Source organism: Myotis brandtii, unplaced genomic scaffold, assembly GCF_000412655.1.
Source record: "Myotis brandtii unplaced genomic scaffold, ASM41265v1 scaffold225, whole genome shotgun sequence".
In the NCBI taxonomy this organism is placed as follows: Eukaryota; Metazoa; Chordata; class Mammalia; order Chiroptera; family Vespertilionidae; genus Myotis; species Myotis brandtii.
Window position 1 is genome coordinate 413452 of NW_005358435.1, and position 20160 is coordinate 433611.

General features: G+C 45.6%; 1 protein-coding gene and 1 long non-coding RNA gene across 3 annotated transcripts in view; one reads left to right on the plus strand and one right to left on the minus strand.

Annotated features, from left to right (window-relative positions):
- LOC106726090 overlaps positions 1 to 3617 on the plus strand; it is a 13971-nt gene extending 10354 nt beyond the window's left edge. The window contains exons 2-3 of the long non-coding RNA XR_001362100.1: positions 2545 to 2547; positions 3606 to 3617. This is a non-coding gene — a long non-coding RNA (uncharacterized LOC106726090). The remainder of the gene's footprint in view (positions 1 to 2544; positions 2548 to 3605) is intronic.
- Positions 1 to 20160, minus strand: part of TSHZ2 (teashirt zinc finger homeobox 2) — a 443028-nt gene that overhangs the window by 41431 nt on the left and 381437 nt on the right. The gene's annotated exons all lie outside the window — the stretch shown is intronic.

Genomic DNA, 20160 nt, shown 5'->3' on the forward strand with positions numbered 1-20160 from the left:
TTACGCTACTGCAGAGGGATCAGATCTAGAGGCTGAGAAGGCCAGACTTCCCATGGTATCATTTAAGCTTTGCATGAATCTAGTTACACCTTTGACCTTCTCAGGGGTCAACACATTCCCTCTGTGCTTATGCTGGTTTGAGTGGACTTTCTGTCACCAGCCATCACAGCCCTTGCTAGTGCAAACATGATTATACACCAAGACACAGAGGGACACAGGTCCCACAAGAGCATTCTGTTGGGCCCCGAGGAGGCGAGGGTCTTTTCTAGCTTGGAGAAGAGAAGAGGAGCCCCGAGGCTTTCTAGAGGAGATGGGGTTCAGCAGGGATTTAAAATAAAGGAAGGCTTGCTGTGGGAGGGGGCAGGGAGAAAGGGAGCAAAGAGATGGGATTCCCAGGGAGGTCTGGGGCTTATCGCCTGATCACACGAAATTCCTGGGCCAAGAATACATGAAGATGAGGGAAAGCGCTGAAATAACTCACGGGCCAGACCCTGCCCGTCTGCCCAGGTAAGCCATTCGGGAGGTCAGCAAGTGCCCTACCCATGGCAGTCTCAAAGCCCCTGGCTTTGGTTTTGTGAAGTTTACTCTCATAATGACTTTGGGCAGGATCAGGGTGACCAGGGTGGCTCCTTGACGGTGAAAGAAAAGAAGGCACATTAGCCCTGGCTGGTGTGGTTCAATGGTTGGAGCATGGGCCTGTGCCCTGAAGGGTCATGGATTCAATTCCTGATCAAGGGCAAGTACTTGGGTTGCAAGTTTGATCCCAGACCAGGTTGGGGCACCTTCAGGAGGCAACCAATTGATCTCTCTCTCTCTCTCTCTGCCCCTCTCCCTTTCTGTTTCTTCCTCTCCCTCCCTCCCTTCCACTTTCTCTAAAAATCAATGGAAAAAATAACCTCAAGTAAAGATTAACAACAAAAAAAAAAAAAGAAAAGAAAAGAAAAGGAAAAAGAAAGCATATTACCTTCCATTGTTAATCATGGGTAGGGTTCCGTAGGAACATTCTTTCAGAGATTCTCCCACAGTATGAGTTTCACGCTTACATACTGGGGCTCTGGAAGGATCATAGCTGTGCTCACTGAGTGGCTGTTTCGCCAGACACTGTGTTAAAGCCTTTTACAGCAGCAGCAACAAACACAACCAGAGCAAACCGTCCCTGAGTGCGCACTACATCCCAGACACTGCACTGAGCTTACTGATGGCACCAGTACATTCCCGTCATCGTTGTTATTGAAAACAAAAATTATCAGAGAGCTTACTATGTGCCTAGCACTGTGCTAAGTGCTTCTCTTGCATCATCTCATTTAATTTTCACAGCAGCCCCGTGAGGCAGGGAGTATTATCGGGCCCATTTTACAGATGAGGAAACTGAGTCTTCGAGAGGTAAACGGACTCACCCAAAGTCACACAGCAATAGGGGAGCTGGGCCTACAACTTAAGAAATTTGGATTCTCAAACAGATGCTTGTTGCTACCTTGCTCTCAAGCCTTCCCTTAGTTTTTTTTTTTTTCATATGGATCTGTTTTTCACTTTTGTCTAAGGTTCTTTCTGCACCTTGTGCTCATCACTCTGGGAAAAAGGAACTAGATAAGGAAAGGGCCAGCACAGCAGTGTCACAGGCAGAGCAGCCCTGTCCTGTCTCAGTGAAGTCTCTGTTGCTTCCCCTGCCATAAGGTTCTCTCCTCTTGGGCTTCCTTGTCTTTGCGCCCTCCAGCATCTTGCCCGAGAATCTCCCATGGAGCCCGGTGTATGGGAAGCACTCAGATGATTTTGGTCAAACTGAGCTGCCCTGAATTAAAACTGTTCCTCACCCAAGTTCTCAAGAGAAAGTATGGCCTCCAAACCAACAGGGAAATCCCTCATGAAGGGCTGGTGGCTGATTCCGAGGCTTCCTGTCTTTCTGTGGTTGGGGAATATCAGGTGTCCTGGACTTCTGGTTTTGTTTTTCCTTTTTCATTCATGGGCATTCAGAAATACTATGTGAAAGAAAGCGCGCACTCTCCTATTTCAGCGTGGAGGGTTCTGGGTGGGGTTTAGGCAAACCAGTCTGAATAAACACGCGGAAGGAGCCCCTCCGACCCTGACCCTCCGCAGCTGGTCTCTGGATCTGCCTGCTCAGAACCCCGCTAAAGCACTGTCAGCCACTGCCGGCCTGGGTGCCAGGCAGATGGCCGCAGGAGTGCCCGCGGCCCCGGAGAAACCCCACGTGTCCAAATAGACCTGTGCTGAGCGTGACGTTTGCTTGCTTTGTGGTTGTCCAGGCTTCCTACGTTCTTGTGTCTGCGTTTGTTGTAGCTGGAAGCCCAGCATTGACCTTCAAAACTGCTACAGGTAGAAACCAAGTCAAATAACTCTTAAGGGACAACTCAGGTGTCTTTCCTTCATGAAACCCATCTGGCCTTCATGAAACCGACTTCCTGTGATTCCTCTAAAACCCTGTTTCCAGCACTTACTAGTATGTTGTCTGTCGTGCTGGGAGGCTACTTCTCACGATAGTTCCTCTCGGTACAATGATCCTATGCTGTTAACATCTTGATGGTGAAGACAGTGGGCTTTGGGCTTCCTCAGGCTCGAGTTTAGGCCCAATCTGCCACTTCCAAACTGAGCAACCTTAAACGAACCATGTGGCCTTTCACACACTTAATTTCCTTTTCTGTGACAGGTGACTGATGACACCTATGAGGTCACTGTGGTGATTATGTGAGATGGTGCATGTGCAATACTTAGAGTTCAGTTAAGTGCTCAACAGGTCATTTTTGTTGTGATGTGATGATGATGACGTCGACAATGATAATGACAATGATCGCGACATCTGCTACTGGTTAAATAGCTCATTGCACTCAGGACATTTTAGGCCAACAATACTTCCTTAGTCCATATTTGACGATTCACTAATACTAATTCAGAGTGGGAAACGGATCTCCAACCAATGCTGGCTGCTGGATGAGGAGGGACTGGGGAGGAACGGAGAGGGGACCGATAGGCATCCTTGCCACCGGAAGAGTCCCTGGGACGGATGCTGTTGGTTGCCTACCTGATATCCATTTCCCTCTTCTTTCTTGCTGATAAAATTCTGGCTTTGTTTTCGGTGGCAACATGCCCAACTACATACTCATGTCATAAGATCTTAAAGCTGGGAATGATAACATCACATGGTTCTGGCTGAGGAGGTTTAAGTGAGATTCTGCTGGGTTTCTGGGAAAGTTTGCACCTCTGCGTAGAGGGGACAAAGGTAGCTGGGACAGTTATTTTACTCGTTTTCTCACCTTTTGTAAAAATTAAATTTATTGGGGTGACTTTGGTTCACAAAACCTTTCAGGTTTCAAGTGGACAACTCAACACAACATCATCTGCATATGAATGAAATGCTTATTTTAGGACAGATGCATCATAGTGCTTGGTACTTCGTGGGCACTAAGGTAAGTATTTCAAATCTGGCATGAAAGCATAAATGGTAAGTCACATGCCCCTCTCCACAGCGCCACCAAGTGGCTTATCATCTTCCTTCCCCATCATAGATTTATTTCAGATACTTCCTTATCTCGTCCTACAAATGGGAATGGTAATAATTCCCACCTTATGGGGTGCTGTAAATATTAAGTGAGATGCTACATATAAAGAGCTGCTATGTGCTAGGCACTGTGTTAAGCGGCTTTCTTGTCTTGTCTTGGTGAGATTAACACAGGGACAAACAGCTGGGAGGTTTGGGTCAAATCCATTCTGCATCCTGGATTTCAGTTCTCCCCGCTGTAGAGTGTGGATTTAAGACGGAATCAGTATTTCCTAAACTTCCTGTCACATACAATCTTCTTGACAATCACCTGTATTCTTGCTACTATTTTTTTTAACCTAATATCTTTCTTTAATATGAGTCACTTTTTAAAGCCTTATTTTAAGCAATAATATCCATGGAATCATAGCTATACAGGGCGGGGCAAAAGTAGGTTTCTAGCTGTTCATATGGAAAATAAGACAATAATTAAGAACGAATAACACAAGAATAAACTCTGTGTTTCGAGTACTCACAGCTGTAAACCTACATTTTTGCCACCCTGTATGTCAGTGCTTCTCAACTGGGGGTGATTTTTGAGCCCCAGAGAACGTTTGGAAATGTCTGGAGATGTTTTAGTTGTCTCATTTGGGTAGTGATGGTGCTGGCATCTGGTGGGTGGAGGCCAGGGGTGCTGCTATCCATCCCACAATGCATAGGACAGCTGACAACAGCCCACAAGGTCCCTAGTGCTGAAGCTGAGAAACCCCCATACATATGCGTGTACACGCTCATGCATTTGAATACACTTGAAAACAAATATGTAACCCTCCCCCCTAACAAAAGATCATCCAACTACCATCTACATCGCCCTGCATAGCCTCAGGGACAGAGTACATAGTGCAGGGAGTTCCCTAATGAGCTGATTTCAAAAAGTCCCTTCTTCTCTAAAACCCAGTGAAGTCAAATTGGATTCAACATATTGTTTCTCTTATTACTTGGAGCAAAGAAAGGAATTTCTTCAGAAACAGAACATCATCTTTGGGAAGAAAACCATCCTCATGTCCACATAGTGATACAGCCACGGCATTCAGCTATACAAACGGTCTGAATTTCCGGAGACCTTAAAGCAAAGGACCTTGAAATGCAAGCATCTCTTGGAGCCATATGATGACCCCCACAGTCTCGGCGCTCCAAGTATGTGCTAATCACAGGAGCCTCATCTTCCTGGTAGCGCAGTGGACGGCCACCATTCCCCTGCCCTGACCTGGGAAGCATGCTGTCCACAAGCACGGCAGTCCCATAGCAGAGCCAGGGTTAGGATTGTGATTTCCCTTCTGTTTCCGAAAATGGCAGTGTAACCCCAGTAAGCTCATTGACCACCCTCAGCCTTCAACAGGAATTGGGAATAAATAATTTGCAATTGATCGCAATGGATGCAGAGTCCCAGGGCCACATTTGAAAACTCTCCTCAGGGAGTTCCTCCACCAAGCGTTTCTTAAATTGGACCCACTTACACATCAAGGTGAGAAGCCATGATGGAGAAGATTGGAGGTAGAGCTGGAGAGGTGACCTAGAACCCTGCCTTGTTTTCTACCTGAGCTATAATAGCAACACCTGATGGCTGTGTGCACACAGGTCAGACTCCACGCTCAGCACAATCGCGAGAGGTGGTTAGAGAAGGAGCTGTATCCCCATTAACCAATGCGAAGACTGAGTTTGGGGAACCACCACAATGCCAGCTCTGTAACTCCATTTCCTCAATTCCTAATTTGCACGACTCTGGGACAGCCTGACAGACTTGCCTCCTCCATAGGATGCAGCCGACCCTTCCCCTCCTGGAATTGGGGCAGGGGAATAATCTAGAGCAGCGGTTCTCAATCTGTGGGTCGCGACCCCTTTGGGGGTCGAACGACCCTTTCACGGGGGTCGCCTAAGACCATCGGAAAACACATATATAATTACATATTGTTTTTGTGATTAATTACTATGCTTTAATTATGTTCAATTTGTAACGAAATTGGGGGTCACCACAACATGAGGAACTGTATTAAAGGGTCGCGGCATTAGGAAGGTTGAGAACCACTGATCTAGATGGACTCACTTGAAAGTAGAGACACGAGTGGGTACAGTTACACCAGGCCATCCTCAGCAGAGTTTAACCCCTTTGATGATTTAAGTAAGTTAACGGGTTCCCTGGAAGGTCACATCATCTCAGACCCACATACATTCTTATGTGCATTGTCACTGGCGACTGCCCCTTCCTTGTCGAGGTCCTTAGTAGAAGCGATTTTTTGGACACCAATGTTGGGTCAGGTCTCTAGACCTCCCATCCCCCTTATAATATGGCTAGAATTCCTGGGAGTCACGATGAAGCTAGGATTCACCAGAGAAGAGCACGGAGAGGAAGCAGCATTCCCAGGGGGCGACCCTCCACCCCAGTTGATAGAGCTGTTCAATGCAGACGCTCAAAAGAAACAACCGTCCTTCAGACTTAGCTCTCCGTACTCTCTATTTTGGATTCAGAAACCTGTATCACTGTGAGCCCCTTAGCGTCACACCCACCCACTGCTGGCTAGTTGCTTTCTCTCAAGTGGAAGAGGGGAAAGCTAGATGAAATTCTTTCTCCAGGCGCACCTCCTTGCACAAGCTGAAGATGAACTCGCTCACTTCCTTCTACCGATTCTGCTGTTCAAGTAGGCAGGGGAGGGTGGAGGGAGTGGGGACCTGGCATGCAACCCTGAAGGGTAGGGGAAGCTGAAATCACACACCTCGCGTCTCTCCACCAAGGTTTGATTCTCTTTATGACTACGATCTGCCAATCCGTAATCAAGGGTTAATTTCACAGCTCACTGCTTCATCTAGCATAATATCCATTCAGACTAATTAAATCTGTCTAATAATGTGAGTGTCTTTGTCTTTGTTCTTCCCCTTCTTTGTTTTACACCCTTCACATCTCATCTCCAGAACCACACGCCATCACACTCTCCTTGACAAGCAGAATCCATCCCTAAAATTAAAACATTCCTGACCTATCTGCAATGACAAGGCAGGCGAGCTGCACGGCGCTCCGGCCCATGAAGGGAGCTGACACATTTGTTTTTAATTTCAAAAGAGTAGAAAGTGAAGATCTGACCCCGTCAATCAAGCCCCGTGACAAGTTTAATCATTGGTGCCCCACAAAAATCACGGCTAAATAGGAATGCAAATACTGTATCACAGGGCTCTTATAAATGCTAATCAAGGAGAAGTAATCAACTGACAATTTCACTGATCTCTTTTCTGAAGAAGTCACTCAATGCTGGGTCTCTGGGCCACAAAGAGAAGAGAGAGAGACAAAAGGATGGATGCAGTTTCCCCCCAACCTTCCTATTATTTTTCCTTCCAGGACATTTCTTTTTCAAGAAAGAATTTGCTCTTTGATCCATCGTTGAACTTTAAAGCAAAGAACTTACGCAGTTATATGTCAAATGCACTTTATTATCAGTGCCCGGCCAGGCAGACAACCCACCGAAACTTCCGCTAAAATAAAAATCATCATTTGTCTTTGTCATTAATCTGTTCTCAAATTCTCTTATATCTTAAAAGTGACTGACCTTCTCCGTGAGACGGGGAGGGGGAAAAAGTTTTAGAAGTAGTTGGAAATCTGAAAATTGTGATCATGGTAAAAAAAAAAGAGAGAGAGAGAGAAATCCCTTTAAAAAACTTAATCCAGGGCTGATGGAGAATTTATAAGCAATCACCAAGAAGCTCTGAGCCAAGTGGCTCTGCCCTCAGCATGGACACTTGACTGTGCTTAGAGAGGGAAGATGGAAATTGGAGGCATATTTTCCACAGGGGCCCTGAGAGCTTTGTGTTTTGCAAAACTTAGAACTTGAGAGGTTTTTTTCTTTCTTTTCTATTTTTCAACCAGGAAGTCCTGAAGAAATCCAATCCATTGATTACTTCTACTTTAAACACCTATTTCATGGAACCGTAGCAGGAGAAGAAATGTTACTCCATGTTTGCCCTTCCCTTACGACAGAACGTTCCAGAAGTTCAGGGATTGGCAGATTACTCCTGTGGAGCTGACCAAACCAAGTTCCAAATAACCAAGGTGGTCGCCTTCATCATAAGGACAGAAAAGTGGGATTTGGGAGTTTTGTGTGGAGATGGTAGTTTCCCATTTTTGTCACATTCCCTGTAAGAGGTGGATGGACCAGATGCTGCCTGCTGCCTGTTCATGAGCTAAGAATGCCCTTTAGATTGTATTTGTTTGTTTGTTTATTTATTTAATGTTTTACTAATTCCAGAGAGAGAGGAAGGGAGCGGGGGAAAGAGAGAGGAAGAGAGAGACAGACACAGAGAAAAATCAATGTAAGGGAAACATCGATAGGCTGCCTCCTGCACACCCCCTACTGGGGACCGAACCTGAAACCTGGAAATGTACCCTGACTGGGAATGAAACTGGTGACCTTTTAGTGCAGCGGTTCTCAACCTGTAGATCGAGACCCCTTTGGGGGTTGAACGACCCTTTCACATCCTTTGGGGGTCGCGACTCCTTTGGGGATTGAGCAACCCTTTCACAGGGGTGGTCTAAGACCATCGGAAAACACATATATAATTACATATTGTTTTTGTGATTAATCACTATGCTTTAATTATGTTCAATTTGTAACAATGAAAATACATCCTGCATATCAGATATTTACATTACGATTCATAACAGTAGCAAAATTACAGTTATGAAGTAGCAACGAAAATAATTTTATGGTTGGGGGTCATCACAACATGAGGAACTGTATTAAAGGGTCGCGGCATTAGGAAGGTTGAGAACCACTGTTTTAGTGCATGGGACGATGCTCCAACCAACTGAGCCACACCTGCCAGGGCAGTTTTTACATTTTCAAATGGTTGAGAAAAAAATGAAGAGGAGACTGTTTTGTGATGTGATCATTACATGAAATTTTCAAATTCCAGAATGCTAGCGTCAGTGACCACAGGAAGTTGTGCTGGAACACAGTTGGGCCTGTTTCCTTGCGTGTCTTTCTGGCTGGGTTCACGATGCAGTGGCCGAAGTCAGCTGTGGCAACGGAGGTTGTATGATGGAACAATCTGAAATATTCACTGTCTGGCTCTTTATAGGAAACGTTTGTGGACCCCTGTTTTATACCCTCATGTTAGGTTTTGGTTGTGCCTCAGTTTCCCTGCCATGGAAATGTCTCTTTTCCAACAGCTGTGCTGAGGTATAATCGATAAATAAAACTGTAACTATTTCAAGTTTACCCTGTGATTGTATGACCACAATTAACATGACCACAATCATGTTAATTAACACACATGTCACCCCACTTACTCTTTTTTTGTGAGTGTATTGAGAAAGCTGAAGGTCTATTCTTTTAGCAACTTTCAAGTACACACTATTATTAACGACTAGAGGCCCGGTGCAGAGATTCGTGCACTGGTGGGGTCCCTTGGCCTGGCCTGCAGGGATTGGGCCAAAACCGGCTCTCCGACATCCCCTGAGGGGTTCTGGATTGTGAGAGGGTGCAGCCAGGCTGGGGGACCCCATTGGTGCACAATCAGGGCTGGGGAGGGACCGCGGGAGTGTCCAGCCCCTCTCACCCAGTCCCGATGGGCTGGAGCCCAGCAGCAAGCTAACCTACTGGTCAAAGCATCTGCCCCCCTAGTGGTCAGTGTGTGTCATAGTGACTGGTCGAACGGTCAAATGGTGGGTCACTTAGCATATTAGGCTTTTATTATATAGGATAGTCACCATGCTGAAATCAGACCCCAACTCACTCATCTTCTGACTAAAGGCTTATACCCTCTGACCAGCATTGACCCATTGCTCCCACCCCCCAGCCTCCGGTAATCACCATTCTACTCTGTTTCTATGAATTTGTCTTGAAAACAAATCTGCATATAAGTAAGATCCTGAGTATTTGTCTTTTTCTGCCTGGCTTATCTTAATTAGCACAATGTCCTCCAGGTTCATCCACGTTGTCACAAATGGCAGGATTTCCTTCTATCTCATGGCTCAATAATATTCTATTGTATGGAAATTTTTAATAAATGAACATCATCAGCGATGCCTTCGGTTTCTCAGACGTAGATTTTTAGTTACTGGAGGGGGACAGGCTCCCTTCTGGGGAGATGAGCACCTCCTCACAGGGTGCCAGACCCCCAGGACGGGCAGCTTCTCTGAGTGAGAGGTGCCCCTCTCTGCGGGGTCAGTCAGTCACAGAGCCCCGGGCTGCTGGCTGCTCCAGGCCCAGTAACATTGCTTCAAATTAAGATTGAATTTATTTTGGAATAATAATGGGGCTCTAAAAATAGAACATTGATAACAACAAAAAAGGACATGCCTCTCTATTTCTATTCTAGTGTGGAGTCCCTGGAAGCCAGTGTGACGCCAACGATAGAACCTACGCTGGGAAATAAAGAGGGCGTTCAATTTGTGGCTCTAACAACACTATGGCAGCAAATCACAGGAGATAATATTGACAAAACTTATTGGATCCCATAAGCTATTTTTTATGTATATTTTTAAATGTGGGGAATATCCTCAGGGACTTTTACAAATGGTCCCCAGTACTTAGTTCTTATTTATAATCTCTCTCTCTCTCTCTCTCTCTCTCTCTCTCTCTCTCTCTCTCTCTGTGACTTTCGGAACCCTTCCCAGCAGCTCCCTGACTAAACTTCTGTGGCACACCAAAAAATATATATTATATTTTTTGCTGATCTGACAAAAAAAAGAAAAGAAAAAAGGAATAGTTTTGATTCATTCACACTGGATGGCTATTGTTGTGTTGGCTATTGTCATTCTTTTTATTTGACAATCTAAGGGGAAAAGAGGTCAGTGCCCCTGACTAAATAGTCAGGTTTTGCATGTTTTACAAATTCTTGGGGCAGCTGAATTTTTCAGCTGAAAATTGCTACTCTAGAGGCATTTTTCTCAACTAGGAGGAGACTTTTGTCTCCTAGGAGACATTTTTTTTTCTAGGAGACATTTTTGATGGTCAGCAGCAGAGGAGAGGGAGTGCTGCTGCCATCTGGTGGGTGGAGGCCAGGGATGCTGCTCAACATTCCATATGGCATAGGACAGCCCCACAAGAGAATGACCCTGCCTAAGATGTCAATAGTACCCAGGTTGAGAATGCATCTGCTCGAGATGCTTCAGTTTGCTGTCTTCAAGGGCCCTCTGAATCCAGCTCTGTGGAGCTCCAAAGGACTGGACCAATTGAGAGAATGAGTGTGACTCAGAAAAAAAAAATTATATTTGGGAATTAAGTTCAAGGAGTGATCTAGCCAAAGAGGAATCAATGGATTATTTCTCTATATGATGAAGGGAATTCCTATTATTATTCACATTTATACATCGAATAACTATTTATGGTGCATCTACTATGTTTTCTGCATGATGCTAGGTCCAAGGTCTGCAAACTTTCCCTACAGGGCCAAGTAGGAAATATTTTAGGATTTGTAGGCCATAGGGTCTCTGTATCAAGACTAAACCTTGTCATTGTAGGACTAATTAATTAATGAATGAGTGTGGCTGTTACACAAACAGGTGGTGAACAGGATTTGGCCACAGACAAAGATGCTAATCTCTGTTCTAAATGTTGGGGAGACAGAGATAAAAAGAGCAAAGACCCAGCTCTCAAGGAGCTCATAGTCCAGGGGAACTTACAAGTAAATAAAACCCAATGACTGTACAAAGAAATGGGGCCAGGTTAGCAGATTTTCTAGATATTGTTACTATGTCCAGTGCACCTATATTGTCAGAGAAGCATATGTTTTTTTCCCTATTTGGACACACTGTTTCCCACCACCATCATCCTGCCGACTACGGAAACTTCCAACAAACATCCAAAGTGCTGGGCTGAACAGTGGGGCACAGAGAGCTTTTCCTTTCACCCCTCCCTCTGCCCCTGCTGCAGCTAACAGTCTGTGGTGTCCTCTGATGGCTTCCTGCTTCACTCCTGTGTCCACCCATCTGCCTTTCACCTGGGCACTGGGTAACCCTCCGACCTGCAAATCTGGCTATGAGCCCCCTGCTTAAGCCCTCCCCTGGCTCCTTTGCACTGGTAGTTGTTGGCACCAAGAGAATGTGAGCATGTGCATACACACATGCACATGTGTACGCACACAGGTATTATTTAGTTTTTATTAAAAAATGTAAATATAATGAAAAGGTGCAAATAATTGTTGGTTAAATATTATCCTACTTTTCTTAAATCCAGAATTTTTCTTATGTCTGTTAATATAGTGGTGCCTGAGTGTGTGTGTTTGTGTTCAGTGTGTATACACACACAAACACACACAGATTATATATATATATATGTATATATATATATATATATATATATATATATATATATATATATATACACACACATAGGTGTATATATATATTATCTGTGTGTGTATGCACATTGAACATGACACATATACATACAAAGATATGTATATGGGTCATGTTGTTTTACTATAATTTTCGCTGTTTCTTTTTTTATATTATAGTGTGAAAATATTCTATGGATTTTGGGGAAATTTTACAGATAGATATAGATAGGTAAATTATGTAGAAAACAGTTTTAGGATAGTGAAAGTGGCATTATTCAGGGGTCTGTGAAGGAGAAGGTTGTGTGTGTGTGTGAGGGTGTGTGGGGATGGGGTGGGTGGGATGTGGAGGAAAAGCAGGACGTGTGGAAGGAGGCAGGGGGGTGGGTGGGAGCCCTGAACCACAACTGAGGCCACAGCATCATCAGTTGTTTCTCTAGAATCAACTACATTGAAATTTGATCATTGCAGATTTTAATTTCTCCCCCTGCCCCAGGCATTTTTCGACTGTGCGTTGGACTAAAAAGATGAATCTTAGACAATAGCCGACCTGGCATTTTGCTGATTTTTAATGTGTTTATTGTGTAAGTTATCAACAGAAGCCTTAAGGGCTTTTGGTAATGGAGTGTGTTAAAGATGAAAGAAAAGAGAGAGAAAGAGACAGAAAAGGTATTTTCTCCCCTAGGTGTTGTCTTCTTAATTTGCATAAGTGACAATAGTGAACATCTTGATTCCTGCCACCTTCGTAAAGCTTGCAGTTGGCAATCAGCCACCATATATGACAATAACCCCTATTTACATACAACAGGTCCTGGCCTCTGTACTTTGCAAACCTTCTCAGTCCATCCTCTAAAAACCCATAAGGAGCTGCTCTGTTCACTGAAAAGAAGAAAGGCACAGAGACTGACATTTCCTGTCTCAGGCTGCCCAGCAGGGAAGTGGCAGAGGCAGCGCTTCCGAGGGTCTGTCCGCTGGGGAGCCTGGTTATTTCACCAGCCGCAGCCTCACCAACAAGGTAGATTAGAAAGATCCCCGGGGGAATATGAATTCATGAGCCTGGGTTTATGTCCACTGCTATTAGCCACTGAGCTTAGTGCTGCATTTTTCTTTTAAAAGAGATTTTCCTTGGGAAAAAAATAGCACAAAAACTTGGTAAAAAATATTCAAACACCAGAAAAATCAAAAGCACCCCTCCAACCTATTTCTGATCTTTCTAGAAACATTTATACATAAACAAGTGTGTGTACACACACACACACACACACACACACACACACACACACAATTATTTTTAGAAACAGCTTTGTTGGGTATAATGTGTATATATTATTTTTAACACCAAACTGACTACTATAGACACTTGATATTGCCATTAAGTAATAAATTATGTAATTGTTCTATATCAACACATACTTTATTCTTTTTTAAAGGCTATATTAAATGTACTAGTATATAAAACTAAAAAATGCTTATGCAATTCCAATGGGTGAAAAATACCGCATTTAAATAGTGCTTGACCCATGTCAACTCACTTCATCTCCTACGTACTATATGAAATAGGTACTGTAATAGTCCCATTTCTCAGACAAAGAGACTGAGGCATAGGGGAGAGAAGTGACTTGCCCAAGACTGCACAACTTGCTAAGTGGTAGAGCTAAGATTCAAACCTAGTAGGTCTGGCCCCAGAGTCTATGGCCTTAACCACTGTCCTACAGGTGCAGGCAATAGCATTATGCACTCATCTTTGTATATATACCCAGAGACATGGAAAGAGAAATTTCCAGCCATCAACTTGTAGGTTGAAGAGAATGAGTACGTAAAATGTCGTCAGCTTTTGCCAAATTCCTCCCCAATTTAGGCTCCCATCACATAGGCTCCTATCAATAGCGCGTGGCCCCATCTTTGAACGTGTTACTTCCTTTATTAGCCTATGGCAGTGATGGCGAACCTATGACATGCGTGTCAGAGGTGACACGCGAACTCATTTTTTTTGGTTGATTTTTCTTTGTTAAATGGCATTTAAATATATAAAATAAATATCAAAAATATAAGTCTTTGTTTTACTATGGTTGCAAATATCAAAAAATTTCTATATGTGATGCGGCACCAGAGTTAAGTTAGGGTTTTTCAAAATGCTGACACGCCGAGCTCAAAAGGTTCAGCATCACTGGCCTATGGGGTAAACGAGTGGACTCCTGTCTCAACAGCGAGTGTATCTTTCCTTTGGACAGAACAGAAACCACCTGAGTTCATCTTGGGTCACTTGACTGTCTTGATTTCATCGTTCTCTGGCAGAGCTCACCATCCCCTGCCTCTCTCTGGTGTTGCCCCAGGGGAGACGTCACATTTGCTAGCTGCCTAGCAACCCTGCCAGCATGTACACAATTACTAACATGGTGCTTAGTCCTGGCAGGACATCGAGCCTCTTACGGATCCACCATTGAGTCCCACTCATTAGCTGATGGCATAAGCAGAAGGCGGAGAGAGGGGGTGATGTGGCGAGAGGAAGGCTGCTGGCGAAATAGCCACAAAGAGAGCCTGTGGCTCACTGGGGTTAATAGGCCCTTTGGATGTGGGAGGTCATCTGAGGTCATCACCTTCCTCCACCGGCCTCCAGGTGGCCAAACCTACTGTGCCACTCACATCTATGGCTCTGGCTTTGTACCAGCAGAGAGAACACAGAAGAATATAAGGGAAGAGAAATACTTTTAATCTCAAATGTTGCTTAATGCCAGTGGCCTCCAACTGCTGGCTGGAGAACCGGCCTTGGCCTGAAGATAATTTTTTTGTTTTTGGTTTTTGAACTGCACAAGGTTTTGAAAACTCTGGGGTCAAGCACAAGCTAAAAACCAGAACATTTCGCATAATAGCTTCTTCTTGGGGGATCTGGCAACTGGCAACTGGGTCCAGGTTTCTGCATGGAAGTGACTAGCTGCTGCCCGCTTTGGACCAGGCAAGTGCTCCACAGCTCACCACACTCCCCACCACCCCCTGTTGCCTCCCATGCGGGCTCTCTTAGTTTATTTATGGCTCCTAACAACACATGACTTCAGAGTTCCTGATCTAGCTTCTTGACATGTCACATTTACATATGTATGCATGCATGCCTCAATGCATATATGCATGGCTATGTGCATTTTACCAATATTTACTGAACACGTGCTACATGCCAGGCTGTGTGCTAAGTACTGAGGAGGTAAGTGGAGATAACAACCAATGAGGGGCACAGTTTTGGCACTTAGGGAACCCGGCTGCAGATCTCCTGGCTGGAACCTGTAGTCTTTGGCCCAAGGGCTTTCTTTGGCTGCCAGTGCCTGCTGGGTACCCAGCAGTGGGTGTATGAATGTCCAGTCAACACCCTGCCTCTTCGAGCACTGACAGACAGGAGTTGGTATGTAAGTACCCCAGCTTCTCCCCTAGGGTGAATAACTCAAGCCTGTGCTCCACGCAGGCTCCCCGAATTCTCTGCCCACATGGGCACTGGGTATGACCCGCTGTTGGCTCCCCTCCCTTCCCTGTCTCACCTCCTCACTTTTCTCCTTGGGAGACGGAGAGCTCTGGTACCTGACTCCATCCAGGAAGCTAAGGCAGGTGAGAGCAGAGGGTCTCTAACCACTCACAGGGCATTCCAGGGGCAGCTGCCAGCTTGGACCCGCCTGGCCTCTGAGACTTTGTCCAGGGAAGACTCAGGTGCTTGTTGTGGGCCATGTAGGAGAGAACATGACGCATGCAGGGGACAGAGCACGTTGGGGTGGTGCTCAGCAGTCCTTACCCAGGGGACGCTGACCCTGCGCGCAGAGTGGACGGTCACAGTTCACCATCTGTGAGAGGGAGGCATCTGCCTGGATCACGGGACTGCAGGGGGAGGGTCCAGAGCGACATTCCAAACAGCCCATGAAAATGCAGGAGGCTCGGACTGTGTTGTGTATCCCCCACATTTGTATGCTGAGATCCTAACCCCCAATGAGATGGGGTTAGGAGGTGGGTCTTTGGGAGGAGATTCAGTCATGAGGATGGAGCTCTCGTGAGCAGGATTAGTGCCCTTATAAGAAGAGCTCCTGGGAGCTCCCTCACCCTCTCTGCCAGGTGAAGACACAATGAAAAAACAGAACGCTCTCATCAGAACCCGGTCAGGCGGGCACCCTGACCTCTGACTTCCAGCTGCTCAACCGTGACATTTTGTTGTTTATAAGCCACCCAGTCTACTGTTCTCTGTTCCAGCAGCCACGGTGACTCAGGATATGGAGTGGCATTCTATGGAGACAGATGGTGGTAATGGTTGTAGAACAATACAAATGTACTTAATGCTGCCGACTGTACACTTAAAAATGACTAAACTGATACGTTCTGTTATATGTCTATTTTACTCCAATAATAATAATAAAAACACAAAGAAAAGAGCCAGCTCTAACCATCAGCCTGGAGCACACACTGGGAGCCACCCAGCCAGCGAACACCCTTCTTGCCCCCTCCCTGTCTCAACGGCCCACCTCACGCCCCAGACCTTGGCCCCTGGGGGGCTAGAGCTGCTCTCAGCAGGCTGGGGAGCCAGGAGAAAGAGTGGAGGAGCACTCCACCCTCCTCCTCCCACAGGAGGCCTCCAGCCCAAAGCAGGAGCTGAGACCTCAGGAAAGGAGGGAACCCATGTTCTAATATTGAAATTGAGTTCCTGAGTTGAGTCTTGAGTTCTTGAGTTGAGTGACTGAAGGCCTAACTTCCTAAGAATTGGCAGAAAAGTCCGGGTTGTCTCCAGTCTTACCCAGGGAGGGGGACGTTCACTCCCCATGAAAAGGTTCTAACTGGAGAAAGAAGAAAAATGGTGCTTTATCACCATGCAGGCGACATGCCCCCTCAACAAGCGCTTACACGTTTCAACATTTACTTAATGCGTGTTGTGTGGGCTCTTGCCTGAATGGGTTCACTTAATCCCTTCGATGAGGTAGGTACTGTAACTAGCCATGTTTTTAAGGTTGAGGAAACAGGCTTAGAGAAGTCATGTGAGTCTCCTGGGGACCCAGCAGGAGCTGGGATTTGAGGCCACACCTGTCAGAGTCTCAAGCTCTGCTGTTAACCACCAATCCTGATCCCAACAGATCGTCAGGACACAGCGTTCTCTTAGGGACCAAGGCTCCCGAAGCTGCCTGTAGTTTGTAGGGAGATCCTCATGATTTCCTCTGCTTACATCCGTCAGTGCCAAGTCTGGGATGAGCTGGAGACACTGCGACTCAACATCACATTAAGAAGATTGGGAGAGGCCGAGGCCATGGTCCCGGCTGTAGAAGAACTTCGGGTCACTTGAAGCCTCCACTCACTCATCTGTAAAATGGGGACAGCACTCCCCATCTTATAGGAGAAGATGCCCCAGAGGTGCTGAACACAGTGCCTGGCATAAGGAAAGGCCTACGTAAATGACACTTGCAATAATATTTGACTCAGAGCAACAGGACTTAGGGAACATGGAATTACAGCTCGTATTAATGTGTTTTCCAAACTACCAATGATGAGCATCATGAATTTTCAATTCTCACAAATACAGCAGAGACAATACAACTTCCAAAGTGACCACTGTAATGGAATATTAAGACTTTTTCTTAGAATAATAAGAGCTAAGAAGCTCACAACTTCTTGGGCGATCATATACACCAAGTCTGGGAAATGGTGCGTTTTGAGAGGTGACGGCATTCAATGATATACCCTGTCCTCTGATCATTTCATTATCCTGTTGAGACCCGTTTCAAGATCCTAGATCTGGCTTGGTGTAGTTTAGCGATGGCTCTGTTTGCTTTTTTTTGCATTCGAGACTTCTGAGTGGATTCTGCTCAGGCTGTGCCTGGAGTGTGGCGAGGATGCACGTTAGCGGTTTGTAAGCAGAGTAAAGTAGGAACAGATCTGTGGCCAGATCAGAGTGAGCGGTGTCAGCCAGGGTAGGCTGAGCATCATCTTTATCCTGAAATGCACCATCTGATTCTCAGAGTGCCCCTGAAAATTTGCCAGTGAAGATGTGAATTCTGAAGGCCCTTTTCAAACGGGCCACTCACGCGTTGGCCTCCTCCTCAGCCAGGCCCGAGTGTTCAGTGACCTTCACGGAGCCAGCAAAGTTTCTCTTCCTCATTAAATAATGGGCTTCCATTCTCAACTCCAAGAACAAAGGGTCGATCTCATGTCTGTGGAAGAATTCCTAAGCCGCCTATAGGAAAAGGGTCCCACAAACCAATACTCCTTTTATCAAATAACATCCTGAAACCCAGCCCTACATTAATAAGCTGATTAGAAAGTTGGTTCTGTATTTGATTAAGTTCTGCAGAAACTGGGCTTGTGATGTATCATTAAACAAAGACTTTTTTTTTTTTGGGTACCGCAATAAAGCCTCAGATGATTAATTAAGGGCACAGTGCCAAAGCAAGTGTCTTTGTTTAAAACGCAGTGGACAAGACAGCCTTGGGAAAGTTGATGTCTTAAGTAGACGCCACAACATGGTTTTAATTATGTTCAGGAAGACGAACAAGAATAGGAATCGCCAACTGTTTAGAAAGATAAATTTTTTTTTCAGCGAAAGATTAGAATTAAAAAACAAACAAACAGAGCATTATTGATTTAACACAAATGCCATTTGTTGGGCCTTTTGTAATTTCCTTATTAGTGTCATCATTCTAGGGTTCACCTCCCCCCTCGTGTTATAGCGTTTGGCATCTGCTCAGCTCTCAGCAATGCGATAGAGTAAACATGCAGTGACTGCTCATATTAAAATGTTTTATTTGTTGTAACTGTATAGACGATCAAGCGGTGCAGGTCCTAAATTATCCCAATCATTGCCCAGGCTAATCGGGAGAGAGGGACCCGGGGAACGCCTCCGTGAGATGAACAGGCAGGCCCGGGGTGCAGGGCGAAGCTGTCAGCTGGAGAAGAAACAACAGCAGGAAAGTTCATGCAACATCAGCTCTCCGTTGCACCATCAGGAGAGCAGCCCACCTCTCGCGGAAACAGACATCAGCTGGCCTGGATGATGTACAGAGTGAAAGATGCGCTTGGAAGCAGCTTCACTTTGGATTGTATCGGGCAGTCAGATTCCATTTGGATCAAAGTGTCCTGTCTCAATATTCAAGATAATGACAGGTTGAGCTTTAAACAAGGCCAGCTCTTAATTGTAAAAGGCTGAAGACAAAATAGGAGCCTCATGGTTTGGCTCTTGTCCCCCAAACTGTCAGGAAATGGGCTCAACTCATTTGGAAATCGATGGCAATATTGCAGATTTTGCGGGGGCTGGGGGCTCTGCTATTTCAAGAAGTCATTTAGACGGACCGCTCACAGGTACTCACAGTTGCCAGTCTTTCTTGTTGTCCAAACCATGAGGTTTTGAAAAACGGTTAATTATTCATTTTGCTAGTAAGTAATGGCTTTATCTTATCATAAGCATTAATGATGTAGAGGCTGCCTTGAGAACGGAACAAAGGATGCTTGGTCTTTTCTGCGTCCCTTGGCTCCTTCTCTCCCCTTATGAGGTCTGAGTACCTGCTTGGCACTGGGCTCTGTGCTGAAGGCTGGAGACATTTGGGCGAACCAGCAAAGAGCTTGGAGTCCAAGCTCAGAGAACTGGAAGGGGTTGCCATTCTGTGGGAGGACATGCGTTTTGGGGGCTGGCAACCTGGAGGCAGGGGGACGACCCAGGCACAGCTGGACCGCCTCTGCTCTCTCCCTGGAGGGCGCTGAGCCCGAGGGATGCTGAGATTGACTCAGAGACCCAGAGAACCTGATGTTGCTCAACAACCCCTTCAACCAGGCAAGCGGGGGTCCTGGGCCGAGTCTACCCCACTGCCTATTTTTGTAAGGCCTGCAGACTGAGGATGGCTTTTACATGTTTAAATGGTTGAAAAAAATATCAAAAGAATAATAGTATTTTGGGACATGTGAGAATGACATGAAATTCAAATCTCAGTGTCTGGAAATGGAGTTCTACGGGAACACGGACACGCCCATTGGTGCGGTGCAATGATTCGTCTCTGCATCGCAAGCACCGAGAATCTGCAAGCGAATGGGTGTGCTTGTCACCCAACACCACCTGCCCACTGGCCATGTTCTGCCGACCCTGCTTTAGCCCAGTCCACAGAGGCATGGCTTGAAGTTACCATGATGCTAAAAAATTAAGTCTGATGTAAGATTAAGTATTAAATTCGATGTTTGGGAGGGGTTGGAAGACCTTGAAGCGGTTCTCAATCTGTGGGTCTCGACCCCTTTGGCCATCGAACGACCCTTTCACAGGGGTCGCCTAAGACCATCCTGCATATCAGATATTTACATGACGATTCATAACAGTAGCAACATTACAGTTATGAAGTAGCAACAAAAAT